This window comes from Sapajus apella, unplaced genomic scaffold, assembly GCF_009761245.1.
Source record: "Sapajus apella isolate SASKATOON/1434 unplaced genomic scaffold, GSC_monkey_1.0 scaffold1530, whole genome shotgun sequence".
In the NCBI taxonomy this organism is placed as follows: domain Eukaryota; kingdom Metazoa; phylum Chordata; class Mammalia; order Primates; family Cebidae; genus Sapajus; species Sapajus apella.
This window is the reverse complement of record NW_022438456.1, coordinates 1,096-14,538: the sequence shown is the minus strand read 5'-3', so window position 1 is coordinate 14,538 and position 13,443 is coordinate 1,096. Positions and strand designations below refer to the sequence as shown.

At 38.0% G+C, this 13,443-nt stretch overlaps 1 pseudogene; it reads right to left on the bottom strand.

The window, feature by feature from the left end:
• Positions 1–1,616: 1,616 nt before the first annotated feature.
• Positions 1,617–2,098, bottom strand: LOC116546851 (annotated as a pseudogene).
• Positions 2,099–13,443: the final 11,345 nt, after the last annotated feature.

Below are 13,443 nucleotides of genomic sequence, written 5' to 3'. Positions count from 1 at the left end.
GGCTTTAGAAAATTCGGAGAAATACCTAATGTAGAAGATGGGGGGGGGATGGATGCAGCATAGCACATGTATACCTATGTAACAAATCTGCACATTCTGCATGTGTACTCCAGAACTTAAAGTATAATTTTTAAAAATCGAAAAAAAAGAGAAAATTCTGTTATTCAATTCAAACCACTAAAATATTAGGCAATATGTTATCTTTTACATATTTAAGATTATGCTGTAAGGTAGAAAATATTTAAAAGGCTTGTACTTTCCAGTTACATTGAACCTCTTATCAGTGTAAAGTTTCCTATTTATGGATACTAAGCTTTTCGCCTAGAGTCAACTTTTTAAAAGCTTAGTTCAGCTATGTCAGCTCTTCTTTTGTTTAGGCTACGTAACTATCTATGTATTATTTATTTTTTATTTTTTGATTGATTGTTCGATTGACCAGGTCTCACTCTGGCTGGAGTGCAGTGGTGTGATCATAGCTCAGTGCAGCCTCAAACACCAAGCCTCATGGGCTCAAGCAATTCTCCCACCTCAGCATCCTGAACAGCTGAAAATACAAGTGCATGTCACCATGCTCAGTTTACTTTTTTTTTTTTTTTAACTTTTTTGTAAAGACAGGGTCTAGCTTTGTTGCCCAGGATGGTCTTGAACTCCTGGCCTCAGGCAATCCTCCCACCTCACCCTCCTAAAGCACTGGGAATACAGGCATGACCCACCATGCTCAGCTGATATAACCTTTTTATTGTGTCCTTTCTACATCTTCATATTTAAGATGTCTCTTGTAAGCAGCAAACAGAAGTTTTCCTATCCTTTTTTTATCTGATATAACAATCTTTGCTTTTGAAATAGAGATAACTTTATGCATTTTACTGTATTTATTCATATATTGGGGTTTGAGCTCACTATTGAGCTGTGTTATTTGTTTACCTCCCCTTTACTGCCCTCTTCTAGATTGGTGTTTTTAGTATTATAATTCCCATGCCAGTAGCTGGTTCTTTACATATCCCTTCTCTATTCTTTTTGTGATTAATGAAGAATTACAATATAGCTTCCTGAATTACTGAAGTTCAATATCAGTTTGTATATATGCCATATCCTGAAAAATCTCAAGAAACTTAAAACATTAACCCCATTTTATTTTTCTTGAGTTAACATTGCATTGCTGTCATGCATTTTAAATCTCTATGTGAGACCCAAAAAACCATTATTACTTTAAGTTTTTATAGTCGATTTTTATTCAGATTTATCCCCAGTAATACTTCTTGCCACCGTTCCTCATTTCCTGCACCATCATGCTTTATCTAGGATCATATTTTGCTGAAAGAACTCCTTTTAGCATTTCCTTTGGTCCAATTCTGCTGGTAATTAATTTCCTCAGAGTTTTACTTTGCTTTGCTGTTGGTATAAAGTAAATTTATTTCTCCTTCATTGGAAGCAGAATTCTGGGTTGGTGGATATTTTCTTTTCAAACTTGCAGTTGTCAATCCACTGACTTGTAACTTCTATTATTTCTGCTGAGAGGCTGCTGTCAGTCTTACATTGCTCCTTTGAAGGTGGAATGTATTTCTTCTCTGGCTGCTTTTTTTTTTTCCACAAATAAGGCTTTTTATTTGCCACTATTATAAGTCTGAACTTTAAACAGATTCTTGGACTGGCGGTTCATATCCATCAGCTCGTTTAATTTTAGCACCTGTCTCATCCCCAGTGGCTTTTCCAGAACTACTGCCTTCACCATGAAGCTCCATGAGTTTTCCCAATTCAAACTTGGGCTTCTTCAGCATTTTTACTTTTCTAACGAAGATATCATGGAGAGGATAAATAGATTTTCTATGTCTTTTCCAATGCTGTCTGGAATCAATTTATTGACCACTTCTTTCAAGTCATTTGTCTGCACCTCTCGGGTCATGATTTCCATCATCTTCTTCCGGATTTGGCAGACTTGTTGGTGCTGAGCATAAGAGGTCTTCCATAACTGATTGTTGTGTTTTTTAGTAAAACCAACACAGAACAGATGAAGCAAGTAACCATCGGTACTCTTGACATCAACATGGGCTTCAATCATTGTCTGCCATTTTTTGACCATGGAACACATTTTGTCTTGCTGCTTTTAAGACTTTCTCTTGTCTTTGGTTTCCAGCAGGTTGATAATAGTAGGCATAAATTTTCCTTGCATTTATCACATTTGGGTCCATAACTCTTCCTTACATTTGTGGCTTGATATTGTCAGATTGGGAAAACCTCCAGTGATTATTTACTAAAATATTGCTTAAACTCCTCTGCCTTTTGGCTTTCCTGCAGATACTCCAATTATGTATGCTAGACCTGCCATGTCATATGGCTTGAACATTCTTTCCTGTGTTTTCCATTCCTTTGTTCTTCTCTGTATTTCCAGTTAAATATTTTTTCAGTACAAATTTTGGTTAATTATCTCTCAGCTGTGCAAAATCTTCTCTTAAACAACTCACCAGGTTTTAAACATAGATTTTCATTCTAGAATCTCTCTTTTCACTTTTTTATAGAATTAGTTCTCTGTATAATTACTCCATTTGTCATTAAATTCTCTAAATATTTTAATCATTGTGATATTAATCTCCTTTGACCAATGTTATATCAAAGTTAAATAACACCAGTATCTGGACCTCCTAAGGGTTTCTATTTGTTACTTTTTGTGTTATTGATTTTCAGTTAAATACTATGTTTAGGGGCACCTGGTTATTTTTAAATGAATAACACTGTAAATAAAAAGTTATAGAGAAAATCTGAGGCTCCAGTTAATGTTACTTTCATCCAGAGAGGATTTACTTTTGTAGCTAGCAGAGGCACAGGCTAGGAACAGATTACTTCATTCTAGTGCTTGCATGATCAGAAGCCAGGCTTCAGGCACTTTGAAAAACAGGTTCTCAGATTCACGCTTATTCCTACAGTGAAACACTTGGAGGTCCCAATAAAAGCTTGAGCTATTTTCCAGGATGCCTCCTCCTTAACCAAATATGAATTTCACAGCTCTTTGAGTTTTCCAAAAACTCCACTCAGCTTTTCAGCTTCCAGGATGAGACTTTTAATTCATCAAATGCCTGAATGGGAAAAGTTGCTCATTTTCTGGATTACCTTCTCCCTGGAATATTAACCCCATGAATTCTTTCTATCTTGTAGATCTCAATACTTTCAAATTGATATCCCTCCCCACTTCTAGATTTTCTATTTGTTCTAAATGGAGAATGGTCTGAAACAAGCAAATTGGCCGTTACTGAAAATAGAATTACTAGATTATTATTTAAAAGCTCAAGAACAAAGCCCAGAATCTTAATGTAGTATTTCTTTTTCTCCTAAGTTATATACATCTTCAAATACACTTTGGGACAAAATTATTGCAAACATGCATATACAATGTAAGTTCTTATTGAAGACTGACATATTGGTACATGAATCACCCACATCTAAAGATCACCTAAGTTCAAATCTTGGCTGTTACACTCTGGACAAGTTACTCAATCTGTGCATCCATTTCAATGATTGTAAAACAGGGATAATTTTACTACCAATGTCATAGGTAGCTGTGAGGAAATAAATAAAACACATGATTATGTTTAGGAAAGTACATAACATGATATGTAGTAAAAAATACATGCTAACAAACTATTATGATTACTAGTATTAAAATAAATGTCAACGTAAGTAGCATCTTACATACCATGCTGTTTTGAAGATAGCTATGCATTTTGTACTGGTGGTTTCTCTGGAGGTGGTCACTTCTGGTGACTGCCTCTCTCTCATATGTTGCTCTCAGCCTTTGCCAAGCAAAGACACACCTCACTGCTAATTTCTGCAGCACAACAGGTCCATTCTTTTCAATTATTTCTCTGTAGTTTTCAACAGCTCCTCATTATTTTAAAGTACTTCCAAAAAATATACATATCATACCCACAAAGAAACATATTGACAGACAACCCAATTCCAATCATTTCATTTAAACCGAAAGACACAGATTTATAAAGTGCCTCATTGTTAGTACTGGCATCCCCAGAAAAAGGCATAAGCATTTACTCCTCATTCTCCACTCAAGAACTGGAGCTAGAGTTAACATCTACTTTTTAGAGATCCACTTTCATCTGAATTTTCCAACTATACTTTATGTCGACAACTCTAAAAGAGACTCATCTAGGATTCATTCTCTTTGCTGAAGATTGCCAGGGCAGGGAATGAGCACAGGGTATAGGAAGGAGCCTTGGGGAGATGTCATTAAGTCACACACCAGCCTTCTCCAGGAGAAAAACACTTTCTTGATAACCTGAAACATTCTGAGCCCCCACTGAAACTTGAGATATTTTACCTATAGTCATAGACATAGGAATTTAACCCAAAGTGAAATGAGCAAAACATCACAGTTGGTCATTGCATGAAAATTCATTTGATAGGTGAGAGGGAAAGCTAAAATCATTCTGGGTGCAACATATTCCACCAAAAAAAATTAATGAGGGAGATGCCATCTCAGATCATGCCAAATTTGCTATGTGTTCCCTTGTGGCAGGAGAGAGAAAAAGAACGAAAAACTTTCAAATCTCTAAATCAGAATAAAAGCTGAGAGATATCTGTTAGTTTATAGGAAAACTTACCACATTTTCAGTGAAATCTATTTAATTTTCCAAAGTTAATGTCTAACTTTATACATTAAATTACCAACATTTTCAATGAAAATTAATTTTAGAAACAGTGGGCTTATCCTCATTGTGTAAAGTAGAAACGCTCAAAAGCAAATTTTATTTTATTTTTAAAATGTTTGTCTTTCGAGGCAGTATTCTGATCTGTCACACAGGCTGGAGTACAGAGGTGCAGCCCCAGTTTACTATAGCCTCAAACTCTTGGACTCAAGCAATCCTCCTGTCCAAGCTTCCCAAGTAGCTGGGACTACAGGCATGCCCGATTTTTTTTTTTTTTTTTTTTTTTTTTTTTTTGTAGAGATAGGGTTTCCCCATGTTGCACGGTCTGGTCTCATGGTCTCAAACTCCTAGGCTCAAGTGGTCCTCCTGCCTCAGCCTCCCAAAATTGGGATTACAGGTTTGAGCGACCATGCCCAGCCACAAAATTTATATTTAAGCAATTCCTTGTAATTCAGAACTTAATGAAAACAAGGACACTAATGACAGTAAACCACATTTTTTTCCATGTGAAATACTGAGGTCTGCCTATTCTTGCATGCATAAGGTTTATTAGCAACATGACCCACCACACAATTTTCATACTGTTTCATATGACTACAGAAAGACAAAATCTCTTGCAGCTGCCTGGCCAGTCTCAACTCCAAAACGTTCAACTTATTTGAGTAAGTATGCAAATAAAAGCCTTGACATTGTAATTTCAGTCCAGCAGACTACTAGACAATACCTCCCGTGGGGAGCAAAGATACACAGTCTGGTAGGGAGGACACTGAAGGGGAAAACTAACCCAGATGAAAGGAGGTGGATGCAATGTGACTATGGACAGCCCTATGTCCACATATTTTGAAATGTGAATATATTTGGGTGCAAATTTAGACTCATTAAGTTTGATATGAAACTTAATGTTTTGCTCTGTCCATTTCTCCCCTGAAACAGCTCTCTACACAGTAGTTATCATTCTCCTCTTCTGTGACAGAAAATACCTGCTGTGTGCTTAGCGTCCACTCTCTTGAGAGGACCTCTCTGATTGCACAGCATCTGGGTCAGCCTGTCAATCATGAGAAGCAGATGCCACCAGCTGGCAAAGGAGAATTCTCCACCCTTGGTAACAGTGACTACATCATTTGGGTTTGGTAAGTGACCCTCTCTATAAGATGTATAATGTAGATGCTAAGACAGAGTGAGAAGATCCCTCCTTTTTAATCTTTAGCTATAGGGGGAAAAGCCTGAGGCTGTCATTAGTCATCTCATGCTGTAGGAGAAACTCTGCCTGAGAATGAAGTCACAGCACAGTGAGAAGTGAGTTGAGCTGTGGAAAGGGAGACGGAGCCCAGTCATCACTGAGCTGCTGGATCCAGCTATACCTGAAACTAAATATTCCTCTACTCACAACTATACAAGCCAATAAATCCCCATTTATGATTAAGCTAGATCTGTAGACAGGCATGGTGGCTCACACCTGTAATTCCAATACTTTGGGAGGCTGAGGTGAGTGGGTTGTTTGAGCCCAGGAGTTTGAGACTAGCCTGGGCAACATAATGAAACCTGTCTCTACCAAAAATGCAAAAACTAGCCAGGTGTGGTGATACATGCCTGTAGTCATGGCTATGCAGGAGGCTGAGGTGGGAGGATCGATTGAATTTGGGTGGCTGAGGCTGCAGTGTGCTGTGACTGCACCATGGCACTCCAGTCTGGGTGTCAAAGTGAGACTCTATCTTAAAAAAAAAAAAAAAAAAAAAAGCCTGATTTGTGTTTCAGAAACAACAACCAAGCAACTACAGTAGAATACCCTTTTAAATCCGTAAGTCCCTGCTCTTTTGTCAGTTAAGAGGCAACTACTAGATAACTCGCTATACATTAAATTCTAAGGAACCTTCCAAAGATTCCTAGTTTCAACTACATCCTTGAACATAGTTGCTATATCCTACAAAATACAGTGATACTCTGAAATAGGGAGAGAGATCGAATAAAGGGTAGATTATCCAAGAAGTCTCAGAGATAAGATAAAATACAGCAGAACAAGAAGGTGGGCAAGAACACAGAAGAGGGACAGACATCACAAACCCTGGTCTGATTAGGTATCAGAATTAGGAGCCGGCAGTAATTACTCAGAATAGCTGAGCAGAGTTCTGAAGACAGCAGTTAGGCAAAACAGTGCCTTAGAACAGGAAAGAGGGCAGGAGTCAGTTCACTAAGCATTTAGTGAGTGCCCCCTAGGGCTGTGCACTTCCCTACGCATATCAGGTAAAATTAACAAAATATGGCCTAGCCGTTCAATTCATTGAGGGACCCAGAAATACAAACAGTAACATCCCTATGAGGATAACAATGACGCTGTGCATATGTCCCTCCTACAGAAGCACGAGAGAGGCCCACCAGGCCCAGATGGAGGATGAAGAACTAACAAGCACAGCATAGGATACTGGTTGCCTCAGTGACACCCTAACATCCTAGAGAAAAACAGTTCTTACTCATTATAGCAAATACAGGAAAACAGTCAAACGAGTTTGAAGTTACCTATGATTCTTCTGGAACAGAACTCATTGTTTTACTCACTGTACAGCAATGTAAAAATTTTCCTTTACTTAGAAATGAAAACAAATCAACCAAAAATACCACAGCTGTATGTAATGAGGGATCTAGCACCACCACATACAAATAATTTGTCTTGCATTCTTCCACCTCATTCTATTTCAAGCATGTGAGTGGATAGATACTGTGATATACGGCCCTCCTCTTCTTTAAAGACTGAAAAGCTGATGCTCCCAGCTGCAGAAAACACTGCAGGCCATCAACTGTCATCCTCTAGAACTGCTTTGAATGAAGAAGAGTGTATCTGCCCGAGGTAATACACATCTAATGACTGATTAAACACTGGTGTCTAAAGACTTGACCTCCTTGCGCTGACTCAGGACAAATCTGAAAGAATGGCCGAGCTTCAGCTGTTTCAAATAGGGTCGGCAGGGGCCTTTCCTGAGCCTGTGTCAACAGGATTGGGCAGAGAAGAAGAAGTAAGGCTGCTGCTTCCTTCCCTTCCCTTCACCAGACACTGACCCCAAGAGCAAACCCTAAGAGGCACACTATATGCTAATCTGCACCTTGGAGTTGGCTTCCCAGGGAATCCCGCCTGCAAAGGTGTGCTCTATATATGGACACAGAGGACCACCACAGAGACTCTAGAAAAAAAGATAAGGAAGTCTTATTTCTAAATTTCTTCCACTGAAATAAGAAGGTCAAAAATAAAAAGGCGCTGTCAAACTTAGAATAAACAGGGAATTTTGTCTATAACTGTGAAAAGGAGAAATCAATAGCAATAGAAAAACATTTCTAATCAGGTTGTTTCATTTGTCCTGTAGGATATTTAGGTTTCAGTGTACTGAAAAATATTTACAACGTAAAATCTTTGATCATATGTAAATCCTGGAAGACCTTTATGGTCATGAGAAGGTGAGATGCTTTTCACATAAATTATTACTAGTATGGTTACAATGCTTCACAAAAAAGTGACTGAACACACAATCTAATTTATATAAAGCATAAGTTGACCTGGACATTTTTCAGGTTTTCATGAACTTCTCAAAGGTATCATATATTAATCCATCTTAGCAAATGCAAGCTCATGAAATGCAACAATTTTGAATACAATTAGCTATATTCTCATTCTTGTTCAGAAAAAAAGTAATTTTGGAATGCACATTTTTTCTACTTTAATACGTATCTGTGATAGATAATGAATTCCTCTAGAAACAACTCTTACTGATAAAGCTGAGGGTACAGTATAAAACCTCTTAATAAAATCTCAGAGACATGTTAAGTCAGTGCCTCACAGAACTGTTCGTTCAGATGAAAGGCTAAGGATCTTAAGGGCATAACTTATATATCCTGGCTATTAACAGTACGATCTATAAAAACCTTAACAGGGTCCTCCCTCAGCAGAATCTCAAGCGCTTATTTCAAAGAGATTCATGAATGTGGCTTTGTCTAACAAAATGAAGCTCAGTAAGATTCACAGGAGATCCATAGGATTTTTAAGAGAATTAGTCTGACACTGCCATTAGAAACACTGCCAGTTCAGACCAAAATGGACAGAGACACTTATAATGAAAAGAGACCTTTGGACTACAAAGAGGCTAAAAGGACGACAGGCAGAAATCAGACTAGGAAAGGTACGCAACAAAACTGGCCATTTCTTAGGGAAGAGGAGGAGTGACTCAGACAGAAGTCCAGAATTATGGAGAATCACTCCTAGGCAGTAGGACTGAGACTTAGTCAAGTAATTACATCACATTCCTAGTAGTTTTTCAGAGTTTCTATGAACCAGTGATTTCTGCATGCCTTGTTTCCACCCTTCCTGAACAGGAGGCTCTACATGAAAGTTCTCCTCTACCTGTCCTACCACTGCATGTTAGAAGGGTGGGAGGGAGATAACTTGTCTCTTTAGTTCACAGATCTTCAGACAAAGACATATTTGAGAAGTTGTGCAAAACCACAATGAAAATATCTCATCAGTACTTGAACCTGATTTAAGAGCTGAGATCCTTGACTTTGATCTGACATACCAATGAGGATGAGATTTATAGATCTTGGGAGAAGAAGGGAGTGCATTTTACATGTAGGAAGCGTATGATATGAATTCTTATGGTAAGAGGATACTGACAGACTGTATTTTCCAATCATGGCCACACTAATATCTATCCGGTCCCACATGCTCTTCCTAGAAAGTTACAGACACTCCTCTACTGAGTGGTGGGGTCTACATTCCCTTCACATGAACTTGGCAGGGGTCTTCACACCTTTGGTATAAGTGCTGTTGTATGATGTCCAAGGCTGGGTCATGAAAGGCAGTTCAGCAGTGACCATCTGCCAACTCAGGGCACTTGCCATTGGAATCGAGTTATCATTTTGTGAAAAGTCCCAGACCACATGAAGAGGCCATATGTAGGTAATCCCACCAACAGACCGAGGTGGTAACCACCTGAAAATCAACATCAATTTCTAGACTTGTGAATGAACATGGCTTCAGATGATTCTAGGCCCTGGCCCTTGAGACCTATAGCTAAAGCCCCACACATGATAGAACAGAGATAATCTATTCCCATTGTACCCTATCTGAATTCCAGACAACAGAAACTGAGAGGCATAACAATGATTGTTGTTTTGAGCCATGCAGCAGTAGATAACAAATAAATATATTATATAGTACCTCAAAATACTAATGTTATACAAAATTCCATATTCCAATGTAACATAAAAATGAAAGTTGCAATGTGATGCAACATTAATTATGCAACAGCCCATTCTAGCAGGTTTGGGAAACGCTGGCCAAGACTGTCACATGTGAATTAGTACTAACTCATGAAGAGAATAATATATTAGTAAGATAGGAGTAGGTCTTCCCCTAAAACACCCATCACAAATTCTAAAAATGCACAGAAATATTCCTTCACATACCTTGAATAAACTTTCTACAAGGGCAATTTAAAAATGCAGAATATTGACCAAAAATGCCTGTGGTCCCCTATAATAGTGCTACAAAATAATCACAAATGCTTTGCTTCATGATCCTAAGTTAAAGAAAACAGCCAGCTAGTTAACAAGGGAGACTCTCAGAAAGACAGGGCCAGTCAAATGAAAAATCCTAAAAGCTTTCTCTTGATGTAGTTTTGTTTTTGTTTTTAAGAGGCAATAAAGCTTAACACTAAAACACTTGACCACTGGAGTCCAAAAATCTAGTTTCAAATCTCATGTTTGCCAGTTACAAGCTGTGTGACTTTAGCTGAGTCAACTGACCTCTATGTGCTTTTGTTTTATCTGTAAAATGGAGATTGTACAAGCCAGGTTTCTCCAGAAGAACAGAATCAAGAGCCCATATATATAAGAAACATGTATCCACTACATGAATCTCCAGAAGAATCTGGCTCATAAAATCTCCATATATATGAGAAACATATAAAATAAATAAATATATATATATATGTATGTATTTGTTTGTACATGTACATACGTATATACATATGTAGAAAAAGACACAGAGAGAGATTGATTGACATTTTAAGGAAATATCCCATGTAATTGTTGGGGCTGGCAAGTCCAAATTAAGTGGGCTGCCAAACTGGAAACTCAGGCAGGGTTTCTATGTTACAATCTTGAAAATTCCTTCTTCCTTAGGAAACCTCTGTCTCTCTCCTAAAAGCTTTCAATCGATTAATGAGCTTATCCACATTATGGTGGGTAATTTGCTTTACTCAAAGTCTATTTATCTAAGTGTTAATCTCAACTCAAGTCCACTGATTTAAATTAAATGGTTAATCACATCTAAAAATATCTTCATGGCAACGGCTGGACTTCTGTTTGGCCAAACAACTGGGAACCACCACCTGGCCAAGTGGACACACATTAACCATCATAAGGATAAGAAAATAGTACCTACTCATCATTGGGTGGTTGGGTGGCTTAAGTGAGTTAATGTCCATAGGTGCTTAGCATAACGCCAGACAATGAAAATATGCTGAAAGTATGTTAGTTATTTCTGGAATGACAACCATTTTTCCCGAAACAGTCCTGACTTATACCTATTGTTCTCACATCAATTGTTGATATCACCCTCATGTCTCTTCATTATTACTTACAAATCAATCTTATAAACCAGAGGTTAATTTAGCCTCATATTTTTTCCTACCTTTATGTGAAAGTGGCTCTAAAAGAAAAAGGAAGCAGACATGCTGGGTGTTTCTGGGAACAAGGATTCAAGTTATCATGTTCTTCAACTCCAGGTACCCTCACCTGCTCAAGGAATTGGACCTATAGTCACATTCTGTCATACTAACTAAGTCTCTGAGTTATGAGTCAACAAGAAAAATCAAAGAGAGTACCAACACAGAGATATAGACCAACAGAACAGAACAGAGGCCTCAGAGGCAACACCACACATCTACAACCATCTGACCTTTGACAAACCTCACAAAAACAAGCAATGGGGAAAGGATTCCCTGTTTAATAAATGGTGTTGGGAAAACTGACTAGCAGTGTGCTGAAAGCAGAAACTGGAACCCTTCCTGACAACTTACACTAAAATTAACTCCAGATGGATTAAAGACTTAAGCATAAGGCCTAACACCATAAAAACCCTAAAAGAAAACCTAGGCAAAACCATTCAGGACATAGGCATAGGCAAGAACTTCATGACTAAAACACCAAAAGCATTGACAACCAAAGCCATAGACAAATGGGACCTAATCAAACTCCAGAGTTTCTGTACAGCAAAAGAAACAATCATTAGAATGAACCAGCAATCAACAGAATGGGAAAAAATTTTGGCAATCTACCCATCTGACAAAGGGCTAATATCCAGAATCTACAAAGAACTAAAACAGATTCACAAGAAAAAAAACAAACGAACCTATTCAAAAGTGGGAGAAGGATATGAACAAACACTTTTCAAAAGAAGACATATATGACACCAACAAACATATTAAAAAACACTCATCATCACTGATTATTAGAGAAATGCAAATCAAAACCACATTGAGATACCACCTCACACCAGTTAGAATGGCGATCATTAAAAAATCTAGAAACAACAGATGCTGAAGAGGATGTGTTGAAATAGGAACACTTTTACACTGTTGGTGGGAGTGTAAATTAGTTCAACCATTGTAGAAGACAGTGTGGCGCTTCCTCAAGGACCTAGAAATAGAAATTCCATTTGACCCAGCAATCCCATTACTGGGTATATACCCAGAGGATTATAAATCATTCTATTATAAAGACACATGCACACATATGTTCATAGTGGCACTGTTTACAATAGCAAAGACCTGGAACCAATCCAGATGCCCATTAACAATAGACTGGACGAGGAAAATGTGGCACATATACACTATGGAATACTATGCAGTCATAAGAAATGATGAGTTTCTGTCCTTTGTAAGGACATGGATGAATCTGGAAACCATCATTCTCAGCAAACTGACACAAGAACAAAAAATCAAACACACATGTTCTCACTCATAGGCAGGTGTTGAACAATGAGAACACATGGACACAGGGAGGGGAGCATCACACCCTGGGGTCTGTTGGGGGTACAAGGGAGGGGGTGTGGAGAGGTTGGGGAGGGATAAGATGGGGAGAAATGCCAGATGGAAGTGATGGGGGAATGGAGGCAACAAACCACATTGCCATGTGTGTACCCATGAAACAATCCTGCATGATCTGCACATGTACCCCAGAACCTAAAGTACAATTTAAAAAAACACACATACACACAAAATAAAAAAACAACATAAATTGTCATATTTATATTGCCAAAGAATAAAATTTTCAAAATATAAGTAGGTTTTTGTTCTACCACTTTTCCATGCCCCACTTCTAAGCGACGTTTCATCCTATAAAATTTCTGAACATACAGATCATAATAGCATCATACAGAATGCTCAAATCACCTAGAAAAGGCCATTCAAGCTTCAGTAGCGTAAGGCATTTTATTTTCTAGTTAACTGGCTAGTTTCATGACTATGCTAATGTCAGAGTATTTAAGCAACTGTGGTGCCAGATAACCTACATATACTCTCTGAATAATCAAGTGCTAATCATTTTTCACATTAAGCAATGATTTGAACCAAAAATGTCCAAACCAGTCTGACCTGAAGTTACAAAAACAACTATTCTATTCCTGTAAGGAAGCATTATGCAGAAGTGAAGCTCCAGAACAGCCCCTGTATCTTTTCTGAATTACATATTTTTGCTTACATTATAATCACTTGCAATTCACCATGGGCTCAGCATGGTTAGA